A 12,559-nucleotide genomic window follows, 5' to 3' on the forward strand; every position below is an offset into this window, starting at 1 on the left:
ATTTGCATTCCATATATTGATAACTTATGTCTTTTATTTTGATTAATCAATTCTAGTAATTCTTTTAAAAGAAACAATCTTTTGTGCCATTGATTTCCTTTATTTCATTGACTTGTGCTCTTAGCTTTATCATTACTTGTGTTCTGCTTACTTTGGGTTTAATTACTTCTTTTTCTAGTTCCTCAAAATAGAAACTTAGATTATTGATTTGAGCATTTAAAATTATAAATTTCCCTCTACATTCTACTTTAGCTCTTTCCCATAAATTCAATATATTGTTTTAATTTTCATTCAGTTAAAAATATATTCTAATTTCCTTTGTGATTTCTTCGAGTAATTTAGTTTATTTTATTTTAGCCACTCCACGTGGTGTGTGAGATTTTGGTTCCCCAACCAGGGATCAACCTTGCCTCCTCTGCAGTGGGAGCATGGAGTTTTAACCACTGGACAATGAGGGAAGTCCTTTTTGAGTAATTTAGAAATGTATTGCTCAAGTACTAAATATCTGGGTGGGAGGATTTCCGGGAATTTTTTTCTCATTGATTTCTAATTTAATTTCATCGTGATTGAGAATACACACTGAATGTTTTCAATGCTTTTAAATTTGTTGAAACTTCTTTTAAGATCTAGATTACAGTTGATATTTGTGAATGTTCTACTGGCATTTGAAAAGAAGGGGTATTCTATTATTTTTTGATGGGGCGTTTAAATAGAATGTTACTGTTCAAGCTGTTAGTATTGTTAGTGCTCTCTACTTGTTCTATCAATTACTGGGGGAGGATTGTTGAACTCCCCAATTACAGGCATACATAGTTTTATTGCACTTTGCTTTATTGAGCTTCACAGATACCTGGTCTGTTACAGATTGAAGGTTTGTGGCAAACCTGTGTTGTTAGATGATGATTTGAATTTTTAATTTTTAAAATTAAGATATGTACATTTGTTTAGACATAATGTTATTGCACACTTAATCAACTCAGAATAGTATAAACATTACTTTTATACACACTGGGAAGCCAAAAAATTTATGTGACTCACTTTATTGTGGTGATCTAGAACCAAACCCACAGTATCTCTGTTCAGTTCAGTTCAGTTGCTCAGTTGTGACCGACTCTTTGTGACCCCATGAATCACAGCACGCCATGCCTCCCTGTCCATCACCAATTCCTAGAGTTCACCCAAACTCATGTCCATCAAGTCGGTGATGTCATCCAGCCATCTCATCCTCTGTCGTCCCCTTCTCCTCCAGCCCCCAATCCCTCCCAGCATCAGGGTCTTTTCCAATGAGTCGACTCTTCGCATGAGGTGGCCAAAGTATCAGTTCAGTTCAGTTCAGTCGCTCAGTCGTGTCTGACTCTTTGAGACCCCATGAATCACAGTACGCCAGGCCTCCCTGTCCATCACCAACTTCCCAAGTTCACTCAGACTCACGTGCATCGAGTCAGTGATGCCATCCAGCCTTCGCATCCTCTGTCGTCCCCTTCTCCTCCTGCCCCCAATCCCTCCCAGCATCAGGGTCTATTCCAATGAGTCAACTCTTCACATGAGGTGGCCAAAGGACTGGAGTTTCAGCTTTAGCATCATTCCTTCCAAAGAAATCCCAGGGCTGATCTCCTTCAGAATGGACTGATTGGATCTCCTTGGAGTCCAAGGGACTCTCAAGAGTCTTCTCCAACACCACAGTTCAAAAGCATCAATTCTTCGGCGCTCAGCCTTCTTCACAGTCCAACCCTCACATCCATACATGACCACAGGAAAAACTATAGCCTTGACTAGACGGACCTTTGTTGGCAAAGTAATGTCTCTGCTTTTGAATATGCTATCTAGGAGCATATGCTATCAATATGCTTCCAAGGAGTAAGCGTCTTTTAATTTCATGGCTGCAGTCACCATCTGCAGTGATTTTGGAGCCCAGAAAAATAAAGTCTGACACTGTTTCCACTGTTTCCCCATCTATTTCCCATGAAGTGATGGGACCAGATGCCATGATCTTCGTTTTCTGAATGTTGAGCTTTAAGCCAGCTTTTTCACTCTCCACTTTCACTTTTATCAAGAGGCTTTTGAGTTCCTCTTCACTTTCTGCCATAAGGGTGGTGTCATCTGCATATCTGAGGTTATTGATATTTCTCCTGGCAATCTTGATTCCAGCTTGTGTTTCTTATAGCCCAGCGTTTCTCATGATGTACTCTGCATATAAGTTAAATAAGCAGGGTGACAATATACAGCCTTGACGTACTCCTTTTCCTATTTGCAAGCAGTCTGTTGTTCCATGTCCCATTCTAACTGTTGCTTCCTAACCTGCATACAGACTTCTCAAGAGGCAGATCAGGTGGTCTGGTATTCCCATCTCTTTCAGAATTTTCCACAGTTTATTGTGATCCACACAGTCAAAGGCTTTGGCATAGTCAATAAAGCAGAAATAGATGTTTTTCTGGAACTCTCTTGCTTTTTCTATGATCCAGCGGATGCTGGCAATTTGATCTCTGGTTCCTCTGCCTTTTCTGAAACCAGCTTGAACATCAGGAAGTTCACGGTTCACATATTGCTGAAGCCTGGTTTGGAGAATTTTGTGCATTACTTTACTAGCGTGTGCCTGTCTAATTAAAGATTTGTTTCTTTTTCCCTTCCATTTTGATCAATTTTTGCTTCATGTAATTTGAATCTGTTTTAAAGTACATGAATACTTAAAACTGTTATATCTTCCTAATGCATTGACCTGATTAAAACTGTGAAGTATTCTTTTTTTAACCCTTGTTCTGAATTCAAGTTTATTAGATATAAATATAGCCATTTCAACTACCTTTTGATTAATGCTTGCATGGTATATTGTTTTAATTACTATTTTTTACAATTATCTGTGTCTTTATATTTATTTATTTGTTTTGGTTTTGGATTTTTGGGTGCATGTGTTTATATTTAAAATGGGTTTATTATAGGTGGCGCATGGTTGGGCTTTTTTTTCATTTTTAATGTAAAATGTAAGCAACATAAAATAACATGGTACTGTATGGCAAAATGTATATAACATAAAAATCTACCATTTTAACCATTTTTAGGTATACATTTCAGTAGCATTAACCATATTCATAATGTTGTGCAATCATCATCACTATTCATTTCCAGAATTTTAAAAACAAATTGAAACAGAAATTCTGTAGTACTTGGGCTTACCTGGTGGTCCAGTGGTTAAGAATCCACCTGCCAATGCAGGGGACACAGGTTCAATCCCTGGCTGGGGAAGATTCCACATGCCATGGGGCAATTAAGACAGTGCGCCACGCCTACCGAGCTCACCAGCTGCCAATTACTGAAGCCCTCTCACCTACAACAGAGCCCATGCTCTGCAACGAGAAGCCACCACAATGAGAAGCCTGAGCATCATAACAAAGAGTTGCCCTCACTCATCTCAACTAGAGAAAATCTGCAAAGCAACAAAGACCTAGCACAGCCAAAAATAGTTAATTAATTCAATGAAATAAATTCTGAAGTACCTATTAAACAGTAACTTCTCACTCCCAGCAACACTCAGCTCCTATTATACTTATTGTCTTTGTGAATTTCTCTCTTCTAAGTACTTCATAAAAGTAGAATATTTGTTTCTTTATGTCTGCTTCTTTCACTTAGCACAATGTTTTTATGACTCATCCATATTATAGCATGTATCACAATTTCATTATTTTTTATAGCTAAATAATATTCCACGGCATTTGTTGTTGTTGTTCAGTCGCCAACTCGTGTTTGACTCTTTGCAACCCCATGGACTGTAGCCTGTCAGGCTTCCCTGTTCCTCACCATCTCCTGGAGTTTGCCCAAGTTCATGTCCATTCAATCAGTGATGCCATGCAACCATCTCATCCTCTGTCACCTCCTTCTCCTCCTGCCCTCAATTTGTCCCAGCATCAAGGTCTTTTCCAATGAGTTGTCTATTTGCAACAGGTGGCCAAAGTATTGGAGCTTCAGCTTCAGCATCAGTCTTCCAATGAGTATTCAGGACTGGTTTCCTTTTAAGATTGACTGGTTTGATCTCCTTGCTATCTAAGGGACTCTCAAGAATCTTCTCCAACACTGCAGTTCAAAAGCATCAATTCTTCGGCGCTCAGTCTTCTTTATGGTCTGGCTCTCACATCCATACATGACTATTGGAAAGACCATAGCTTTTACTATATGGACTTTTGCTGGCAAAGTGATGTCTTTGCTTTTTAATAATTGCCATGGCATATATATACCATATTTTGTATATGTGGGTGGTCTTGTGGCATAGCTTGTGGGACCTTGGTTCCCTCACCAGGGATCAAATCTAGACCCCTGGCAGTGAGAGCAATGAGTCCTAACCATTGGACCATGAGGGAATTCCAATATATCACATTTTAAAATATCAGTTGGGTTTTGCATTTCTATTCTGTCCCACGATCTCTGATTTTTATTTGGAATATTTGGACCATTTATCTTTAATGTAATTATTTAAATAGTTGAGTTTAATCTACCATTTTCCTATTGGTTTGCTATTTCTTTCATTGTTCTTTCTTCTTTTTTTCCCTCTTCTTTGGGATTCTGTTTTTCAATATAAATTTTATTTAAAATGTCATATAGTTTAACAGACAGTATTCATAGCTTTTTTATTTCCTATATTTCTGTTGTCTCATATATTTGTGGTGATTTATAATTTGTGAGTACATGTTTATAGTAGCTATTTTAGCGTATATATATCTGCTAATTCCATTAACTGTTATTTCAGAATTTGTTTCAACTTATTATTTTTTCACCTGGTTTCTGCTTTATTGACTATGCCAAAGCCTTTGACTGTGTGGATCACAATAAACTGTGGAAAATTCTGAAAGAGATGGGAATATCAGACCACCTGATCTGCCTCTTGAGAAATGTATGCAGGTCAGGAAGCAACAGTTAGAATGGGACATGGAACAACAGACTGCTTCCAAATAGGAAAAGGAGTACGTCAAGGCTGTATATTGTCACCCTGCTTATTTAACTTATATGCAGAGTACATCATGAGAAATGCTGGGCTAGAAGAAACACAAGCTGGAATCAAGATTGTCAGGAGAAATATCAATAACCTCAGATATGCAGATGACACCAGCCTTATGGCAGAAAGCAGAAAGCGAAGAGGAACTCAAAAGCCTCTTGATGAAAGTCAAAGTGGAGAGTGAAAAAGTTGGCTTAAAGCTCAACATTCAGAAAACGAAGATCATGGCATCTGGTCCCATCACTTCATGGGAAATAGATGGGGAAACAGTGGAAACAGTGTCAGACTTTATTTTTCTGGGCTCCAAAATCACTGCAGATGGTGACTGCAGCCATGAAATTAAAATACGCTTACTCCTTGGAAGGAACGTTATGACCAACCTAGATAGCATATTCAAAAGCAGAGACATTACTTTGCCAACAAAGGTTCGTCTAGTCAAGGCTATAGTTTTTCCTGTGGTCATGTATGGATGTGAGAGTTGGACTGTGAAGAAGGCTGAGCACCAAAGAATTGATGCTTTTGAACTGTGGTGTTGGAGAAGACTCTTGAGAGTCCCTTGGACTCCAAGGAGATCCAATCAGTCCATTCTGAAGGAGATCAGCCCTGGGATTTCTTTGGAAGGAATGATGCTAAAGCTGAAACTCCAGTCCTTTGGCCACCTCATGCGAAGAGTTGACTCATTGGAAAAGATTCTGATGCTGGGAGGGATTGGGGGCAAGAGGAGAAGGGGACGACAGAGGATGCGAAGGCTGGATGGCATCACTGACTCGATGGACGTGAGTCTGGGTGAACTCCGGGAGTTGGTGATGGACAGGGAGGCCTGGCGTGCTGCAATTCATGGGGTCGCAAAGAGTCAGACACGACTGAGTGACTGATCTGATCTGATCTGATGTGTCACTATTTGTATTGTATGTCTGGTGGTATTTTTAATTAGATAAAGAAGATTATGAATTCTACATTATTTGGTGCTAGATTTTATTGTGAGTGCCAAGTCACTTCAGTTGTGTCCAACTCTTTGCAACCCTATGGACTGTAGCCCACCAAGCTCTTTTGTCCATGGGATTCTCCAGGCAAGAATACTGGAGTGGATTGCCATGTCCTCTTCTAAAGGATCTTCGCAATCCAGGGTTCAAAGTCTTGTCTCTTATGTCTCCTGCACTGGCAGATGGATTCTTGTAGTCCTTTAAATAATGTTATGCTTCTTCTAGTAGGCAGCAAGGTTACTTGGAGATTAGGTTTTATCAAGCTTTTTTAGAGAGCCTTCAGAATACCTTCAATACTAAAGCTAATTTAGCCTCACTTCTAAGGCAGAACTCTTCCTAGATCTCTATTAAATGGCTAAGTATTCAACCAGATTTCTCCAATCTGGATGGAGGGAATTCAAACATTTATGGTCATACGTGATTTCTGGGGATTGTTCACCTTAGAGCTTCTTAGTAATTATTCTTTCCTCCAATTTTCATGCCCAACAAAAAGGGTTTTCCCCTTATGCGCATGCAGATTGATATTTAGCAAGAACTCAAGGAGACTCCTATGCAAGTTTCTGTGCCTCTTCCTCTGCTTAGCTCTCTCTCTCTTTTGAACTCTGCTCTTAAGATTATAGCTGCCAGGCCACCCCAGACTGATCTGTTTCTTCGACTCAGCAAGATACTAGATTCCTTTTCCCTGTACTGTGCCTTTCTCAAGGCAGTAATCTGGGATAATCATAGGGATTCTTTCAGGAATCTGGTTCTACACTGCCAGATGTCTAATGTCTGAAAACTGTTATTTCATATATTTTGCCTGATTTTCAAATTGTTTATGGCGGGAAGGCAATTCCTGTTAGCAGTTAATTCTTTATAGGTGGAAATTCCCCTCTCAAAAATTTTAAAGCATTTAATCAACACAGGAGATAAGACTGAGGGAAAAACTTTAGAGGAAGCAATGTGAAAGTTGAGACTGAAACATCAGAAGGCAGTTTGTGAAACTTTTAGAAACTAAAATCAAAAAGGTAGCACCATTTTGAATACTACCCACCTCCATTCCCTGCTTCACCCACCAGTTACCAAGTCCTTTTCCCCTGCCTGTTGTAGAGTACTTCTGAGGCCTCTGTATGGCCTAAAGAATATTTTTTTAATGCCTTTGAATCAAAAAAAGTAATGCCTAAATGATATCTTGTTATTGACAAAGATTAGTGGGGTCTTCCAAGTCCATTAATCTTCATTTTTTTTCCCCTCTCTGGAGCACTTATGCTACTATGAACTTAGTGAAGATATTTTATAATTGCTTTAAAACTCAAGAATCCATAACTAAAAGCAATTAAAAACTGATCTGTACATCACGACAATAAAATAAATGAAGTTTTTGGCTCTCCACTTGCTGTATTGTATTGTTTTTTTTGGATCTCTGGTTCATTTGGACTTGACTTGTGAAAGATAGTATGCATTCAGCATTAATCCCCTTGTTGTACAAGAGCCATCATTCTTCTGTAAGTGTAAAACAGCAAAAAGGGATTTTTTTCCCCCTTGTCTTTGTGCTGAAGGGAGTGCTGTGGTTTTTGCTATGTTCACAAGCTGACAAAATGGACAGTACATTTTTCACATTGTTTCAGCCCATGTAAATTTTTCGAAATAAATGGTTCCTGCTTGCCAAGCCTCAGTGAATAACACTGACTTTTTCTCAGTCCACAAAGCTTACCACATGGATTACATGTATGCATTACTCACACAACACAATCACTGGCCCATATGCCAGATTGAAATATGATTTTACAGTTGCCTCTAGAGCACACATTTCCAGCTTTGGTTCCACACATAAGGAGACAGATTTGCAGTTTTTTTCTTACGGTTTTAAACACATTTGCCTCAAGCAGAAGTATGTGCTCCATAGGGTAGTTCTTTTCATTGTAGGAAACTTGCTTCGCTTCTTTTCAGACAATCTGTCACCTATTTAAAAACAAAGAGCAACACCACACTATTCACTTTGTTAAAACTTACAACAGGTCTCAAGGAAAATGTGCCTTGGAAATCCTTCACGGATTTGTTTTTGTAGAACAGCTGGAGGTGAGGCCCACTGTACTAATCACGTCCAGTTGCTGCTGGTCAAATTGCACATTCAGGAAATTCATAATTAGGTGGTTATATCCCCTGAGTTTCCCCTGAAGCACTCTTTATAACTCTCGATTTGTCTTCTTCCTTGTCATTCAAAACAACCAGAAAGAGAGACAGGGAAAGAGAGGGAGAGACAGGACAGGTAAAGGGAAATGAAATAAAATTCTAAGTTAGGCTTCCAAAATAAATTGTCTATGACTGCTGGCCCTCTCTTAAAAAGGAAAACAGCCAGAGCCTGTGTATATATTAATATGTGTATGTGTGTGTCCTTCTCGAAAACATTCAAAAAGGGTTAAAAATATTTTAAAAGGGTATTTGCCTTAAAAATTATGCTCTGAAGTGTTCATCTGCTCATGTTTTGATTTCAGAGTGTGGATTTAAGATTAACAGGTACTACCTAGACTTCAAGGATTAAATTTTAACATTTCATGTAAATTGTGTATGTTTCCTTGTTCTATCTGCTTCTCTATGCTCTTCCTAACCTTGGAATTCTTAGGTAATTAACACAATGCAAGAATTTGTAGCTCAAGTGTTTGTCAATCTTTTGTTGATTATTAACAAAACAGTTCTGTATCAGAAGATCTGCCTTCTAATATATACTTTGGAACACCAAGGTTTCTTAGGATCTTTACTTCTTTATTAGACAGTTTTAGGAAAGCAAGAAAGGAGAAAATACACTGTGAGCCAGACTGCAGTGAGGAATATGTATCACTAGTTTCCTAATAATCCCACAGGACTGTTAATTCATTGATCTAATAGAAATAAGCAGAGGTTAAGTGCCACATGCTAATTAAGCAAATTAAAGCCAAATAGAATTCTTCAAAAAGTCAAATATAGAATTACCATATGATCCACCAAGTCACTTCTAGATACACCAAAATATTGAATACAGGTATAGAAATAAGTACTTGCATGTAAAATTTCATAGCAGCACTGTTTTCAATAGCTCAAAGGTAGAAACTATCCAAATGTTCAGTAATGGATGAATGGGTAAATAAAGTGTGATATAGCATACAATAGGATAGTTTCAGAGAAGGCAATGGCACCCCACTCCGGTACTCTTGCCTGGAAAGTCCCATGGACGGAGGAGCCTGGTGGGCTGCAGTCCATGGGGTCGCTAAGAGTCGGACACGACTGAGGCGACTTAGCAGCAGCAGGATAGTTTCAGCCATAAGAAGGAATAAACTGATACATATGGATGAACCTGGAAAACATACTAAGTGAAGGAAAGCAGACACAAAAGTCACATCATTCCATTTATATGAAGTATCCAGAGTAGGTTAATCTATAGACACAGAAAGCAGGTTGGTGGTTGCCAGTGGCTGAGGAAAGGAGAGAATGAACAATAACTGCTTAATGGATACAGTGTTTTATTTTTTGGTGATGAAAATGTTTTGGAAATAAATGGAGGTGGTAGTTACACAACATGGGGAAGGTACTGGGTAATGCAAATGCCACTGAATTGTTCACTTGAAAATGATTAATTTTATATTGTGTGAATCTTACCTCAATAAAAGGTAAAGTTAAAAATAGAAAAATAATGCATGTTTTCTATAAAGGCCTAGTACTTCTTGGAGGCTACAGAAGTTGATATTTCTAACAGAGTTTTAGGTAGGATCACAATCCAGCAAAACAAAAGCTATCTGTGCTTCACTTTTTCCAAAAGCCAATTTAAAATGTTAATTCATTATTAAAAACAGACTTGTAAACATGGCAATAATCATTTTCACATGTTTTCCTCTAGAAACAAGGCCTTACATGAACTATAGGTGCATTCTGGGTTCTCCTTTCAAATTCTGCACCTCATCTTAATTTCACGTACATGTTAAACTAATATATTCCTGAGCCTTCATGCACAATAAATTTGACATTTCTCAGTTATTAAGTGGTAATTCTTCATATCATATAGAACCTCCTCCTTCCCCAGGAACTTTTCTTCCCCTCCTTAATTTCTCTAAATGTAAATTAGTAGCAGAGGAGGGAGTTCTAGTGCAGTCTTTTCTTACCTTAAGGACATTGAGAGCTTAGAAGCAGAAAGAAAAGGGCAGTGGCATTTCAGATTAAATCGCTTTTTTGAAAACACACAAGTTGTAGAAAAGAAAATACACAAAAGAATAAAAAGGGTAAATTAGGCATAAGAGATTGTCCTCAACCGAGGAAGTGTACATGTTCTTCCCGGCCCTCAGGTGCAGCTAGAGCAGTCCGAATCATCTCTCTCCTGCGAGAGCGTGAGAAGATAGGGTGCAGACAGCCTTCCCCTTGCTGCCTTTAAAGGCACTGACAGCTTGTCTGATGTCACATGTGCATCCTCAGGGGTAGAGACTTCCGGGCAGGCCACCATTCACAGAACTGTCACTGCTTGACATATTCCAGCAGCTGAAGCGGAGCTCTGATGAGCAGATCACTCAAGACCGAGCAGCCAGAGAGAAGAACAAGCTGACCATTCAGAACAGGCTATCTATGAATTACAATTGCTGGAGGGTAGAGAACATAACTTAAATTTGGACGGAAATAATAATAGAACTACGTAAGGAGGAACAAGGACTACCCAAATAGACTTCCTTGATTTAAAACAGTAACAAAAACATGATTTTTAAATATAAAACTGACTACTGAAGAAAATGGTTACTACTGAAATGCAACCAGTAGCCTGGAAATTGGATGCTAGAATATTACAAAGCTCAGAGGGAAAAAATGTAAATCATGAACACAGAGACTGAAGAGAGGTTCAAGGACACTGACATGAAAGTGCATCTGGAGTTCCAGAAAGAGAAGATGATGCACAGGAAGGAAAGGATATATTTAAATAAAACAAAATGAAGCATACAAACAAAAGATATTTCCCTGGATTGAAGAAAAGACACCAAGTTTCAGGGAAGAATGATGAGAAAAGATTATATCTATGTTTATGTCTACATCTATCTTTGCCATCATATATATAGATAGTTATAGATACATACACATATCTGTCTATATCTATTTATATATATTTTTTCTTTTAATGTGTGTATATATACATGACTAGATATATCCTGGTAAAAATTTTGAACTCCAAAGATAAAGAGAAAAATCTTATTCTTTCTGTGTAGAAACGTTTAAGTTGTTTATAAAGAAAAATTAGGCTGCCATGAAATCCTCTTTTGCAACACTAGGAAGCTAGAAGACAATGGGATATATTTTCAACTTAAAAATATTTTTCATCTCTTAGGGTACAAGAAAAGTGTTTGCAGATACATAAGGATTCAGAGAAGTCACACATCTCATTACTCATCTGGTAAAAATACTAGAAAAAGACTTTTTAAAAAAAACAAACCAACAAACAAAACAGACTTGAAGAGGAGAGAAAGCCACAGTGAGCAACAAACTTGTGATATTTAATTAAAAATAGGTTGACCAAGATGGACTGAGTATGTGTAACTATTATAAATAAAGAGCTTAGAAATAGAGAAGTGTACTAAAAAGGAAAATTTAAAGAACTAAACCACCTCAGGAAAACTAAAGAATTGTGGTGAGGAGGGGCATGAGAAAGAAGGAAGCAGAAGTATTCCAAAGTCGTCATCTCTTGGGAGGATAGGAAGGAGGAAATTTCAACTGAAGTCTTTTTCAAGCTGAATATCATGGGTGGGGAGTGACAGTGGAAAAGTTGGGGAAAAGTTGGCATCTTCTTTTCATGAAATACTAGGGAAATATCTGTCTGATTTTATATGAGAGCTGGAGAAGGACAAGTAACAATTAATGAAATGTAAAAGGAGAGCAACGTCTTAAAGCAGGCATGGTGTCATTGTACCATGGAACATGTAATTTAAGTTTAAAATCTCTAAACAGAAAAAAGGGGGATATTACATAGTAATAAAAAGCATAACTTATAAAAAAAATAATCTTATTTTATACATGAAACAACGTAGAAGCTAAACAAATTTTTTAAATTATTATAAACACATTTAAATAAAATATTATAGGAAGGGACTTGAATATTAGATTTGACCAGTCCTGATAGCCAAATGGATATAGGTAGACAGATAGAAAAAGACATAGAGGAATTAACACAATCACAAAGCTTGTGATACTTGGGGTATGTGTATGTGCTTAGTCTTGTGCGACTGTTTGCCACCCCAAAATCTGTAGCTCACCAGACACCTCTGTCCATGGAACTTCCCAGGCAAAAATACTGGAGCAGGTTGTCATTTCCTATTCCAGGGGATCTTCCTGGCCCAGGGATCAAACCCATGTCTCTTGCATCTTCTGCATTGCCAAATGGATTCTTTACCACTGTGCCACATGGAAAGACCAGAAATAAAATTATACAATCACAAGACTTGTGATACAGTCATCCTCATTATTTGTAGATTAGGTATTTGTGAATTTGCCTTGCCAAAATGTATTTATAAGCCCTAAATCAATATTTTCAGAACTTTTCTCTCACTCACAGACACATTCAGAGTGTCAAATAAAGTGGTCAAATCAAATAAAGTGATCAAAATCAGAGGTC

The sequence above is a fragment of the Bos indicus genome, chromosome 1 (genome assembly GCF_029378745.1).
Source record: "Bos indicus isolate NIAB-ARS_2022 breed Sahiwal x Tharparkar chromosome 1, NIAB-ARS_B.indTharparkar_mat_pri_1.0, whole genome shotgun sequence".
In the NCBI taxonomy this organism is placed as follows: domain Eukaryota; kingdom Metazoa; phylum Chordata; class Mammalia; order Artiodactyla; family Bovidae; genus Bos; species Bos indicus.